This window comes from Equus caballus, chromosome 14 (assembly GCF_041296265.1).
Source record: "Equus caballus isolate H_3958 breed thoroughbred chromosome 14, TB-T2T, whole genome shotgun sequence".
NCBI lineage: Eukaryota > Metazoa > Chordata > Mammalia > Perissodactyla > Equidae > Equus > Equus caballus.
The window spans coordinates 88,459,970-88,463,463 of NC_091697.1; positions in this window are offsets into that span (position 1 = coordinate 88,459,970).

Below are 3,494 nucleotides of genomic sequence, written 5' to 3' on the forward strand. Positions count from 1 at the left end.
GTTAATTTGAGTCTGATTTCTGTCACTTGCAACCAAGCACCCTGACTAATAGACCAAGACAAGTCTTTTTCAAAACACAATGTATAACTAAGGCATATCTAAGTACACTTGAACAAGGGTTGCTCCTAAATGGTATATCTGCCCAGTAAAGATTATATAATTATATGAATGTAATGTAATGTTACCTTAATTTTCTTATAACTTTGCAAACAGTTCCACTACTCACAAATAAGACTATCTACTGTCAAGAAGAGAAAATGTACATGTATGTGGAGGCAACAGGGGAGAATTGGAGGGGGATCTCAAGCCAAATGAGCACAGACGCTTTGGTCTGAAAAGCCTTCAAAAGTCAGAAGTTTAGTTTCTGTACGTTACATGAAAGACTATTAGATAATTTAGGTTCAAGTCTGAAGGTGCTGTAGTTATATAAAGAAGTTCAGAAAATGTATTGATGTTACTCAGAATCTGAAAGACAAGTCTTGGGAACAGGGGCATGAAGTTGATTTATATCAGATTCATGTTCTTGCAATATATTAAAACATACTTCCTAACAAAATGTCTTATACTGAAGGTTTGCTCTTTGGGAAAACCTGAAATATAAGAAATATCCATTCTAATTTTCAATGCAATAAAGAGAATTGGATACCTAATATCTGTCAAGTTCTTTACATAGTCCCAGGTGTTATATACCCTTCCCTTTTACTTCTCTTAAGGAAATATACCTTTTTACTACAATGTAAGGAAATCTCATTGTCCAAAGGCTGGTTGCAGCTCTACAGGCTGGAACTCCTCTGTCACATGTCTGACACGTGAATTTTCTCCTGCAGGGCACATTCTCTAAGCTGATCCTTGGGATCATTTTCCTTCTTGTTTCATCCTTCCCAGTTAACTCCTCGGTCAGAGAGAGATGCATTTCTACACCAAGGGAATCATAGGACTAGCATAAAATGTGCAATATTATCTTTTAATGATTTGTTTTCACATCCCTTTCTATAAAAGCATCTGGCATCTCTGTCCTGCCCTTGATTAATAGTGCCCAACAGTGCCTGGCACAAAGTGAGTACTCAATAAATGCTGACTGAAGGAATAAATAGAACATTCCAAGGAAAAGATCTTAGAAATGAACTGCCACTTTATACTGGGAGCAAATTGAGGGTCTCAGAAATTAAATGATATTCCAAGAACACAAAGCCGTTAGTGGTAGTCCTAGAACCAAGTCTCTTGACTCCTAGTTGGATCTTTATTCACTAAACCAGAGTTTTCAGCCATTTTTTAATTTTATTTATTTATTTATTTATTTTTGAGGAAGATTAGCCCTGAGCTAACTACTGCCAATCCTCCTCTTTTTGCCGAGGGAGACTGGCCTTGAGCTAACATCCATGCTCATCTTCCTTTACTTTATATGTGGGACACCTAACACAGCATGGCTTTTGCCAAGCGGTGCCACATCCACACCCAGGATCGGAATCGGCAAACCCCGGGCCACTGAAAAGCAGAATGTGCGAACTTAACCGCTGCACCACCAGGCTGGCCCCTCAGCCATTTTTCTAATAATGTTCACATGGGAGAAGTTCTCAAGGTATAACCTGGGATGTGATCAATTCTAAGATATCACTATAACCCCTACTCTAAGCATATCAAGTGGTTTAAAAAAAAATCATTAGCAAACAGTTGTATTTGAACTCTTCATTAGTCATACATTTTTTGAGATACACCTTAGAACAGACAGTGACAAACTAATATGTTAAGAGACCAAAGAAGCTGAAACCATTACACTAGACTAATGTGTACAGGTATTTTCCCTGAGGACACCAAAGCCATCCCCTTGATTTTACCTCAGAGTCATTCTTCTTGAAGTCACCAGATCTTGATTCCTGGTGTGTTCCTCTGTTCTACAATCTAATTATGGATATACACCTCCCTAGACTGTACTTGAAGTTAGAAATTATATCATTTATCTTTGCATCACCAGTGCCTACCCTAGAGCCAAGCACCTAATAGATGTCAGTTTACAAAACAAGTGAAAACAATTGGATGTCCACATGCAAAATGATGAACTTAGACTTTTACCTCAGATCATATACAAAAATTAACTCACGTGGATCAGAGACTTAATGTAAGAGCTAAATAGAAAAAAATATAGGAGGAAATCTTTGAGACTTTAAGTAAGGCAAATACTTTTTTAGATGTGACACCAAAAACACATTCCACAAAAGAAAAAGTTGGTAAATTGGACATCATCAAACTTTAAAACTTTTGCACTACAAAAGACATCACTAATAAAATTAAAAGACAAGCAACAGAGTGTGAGAAAATATTTGCAAAACACATATCTGATGAAGGATTTATACCTGAAATACACAAAGAACTCTTATAACCCCTTAATAAAAAGACAAATGACCCAATAAAAAAATGGGCAAAATATATGAGCTGATATTTCACTAAAGAAGATATACAAATGGCTAGTGGCTAATATAGACATCAAAAGATGTTCAACATCTTTAGTCATTAGGGAAACGCAAATAAGAATGAGATACCATTTCTTACTCACTAGAAAGGTTATAATATAATAAGACAGACAATAACAAATGTTGGTGAGGATGTGGAGAAATGACGCCTCATACATCACTAGTGGGAATATAAAATGGTGCAGCCACTTTTAGAAATGCTTTGGCAGTTTCTCAAAAAGCTAAACATAAAACTACCAATTATTCTGCAATTCTACCCCTAGATATCTACCCAAGAGAAATAAAAACAAAACATATGTCTATACCAAGATTGGCATAGAAATCTTCAACACCAGCATTACTCATAGTAGCCCCAAATTTGCAAACAACCTGAATTTCAATCAACCAGTGAATGGATATACTGAATGTGATATATCCATATACTGGGATACTACTTGGCAATAAAAAGGAACTACCAACATATGCTACATCACATATGAGCCTCAAAAACAGAAAGCAAAGAGAAAGGAGCCAGACATAAGAGACCGTATATTGTATGATTCCGTTTATATGAAGTGTCCAGAAAAGGCAACCTTATAAACAGAAAATAGATTAGTAGTTGCCTGGGACTGCGAGTAGGAATGGGAATAACTGTAAATGGGCATAAGTAATCTTGTTGGTAGGATGAAAATGTTCTAAAACTCATTTATTGTGATGGTTGCACCACTCGGTAAAGTTACCAATAATCATTGAATTGTACACTTGAAATGGATGAATTTAATAATATGTAAATTATACCTAAGTTATTCTTTGTTTTTTTTTTTTTGTTTTTGGGTGGTTTATTTTGCTGAGGAAGAGTAGCCCTGAGCTAACATCTGTTGTCAATCTTCCTCTTTTTTTTGCTTGAGGAAGATTAGCACTGTGCTAAAATCTGTGCCAAGCCGCCATACTATGTGTAGGTCCATGTCTGGGATCCGAACCCGCAAACCCAGGCCACAGAAGCAGAGCACGCCGAACTTTAACCACTACTCCATGAGGCCAGCCCCG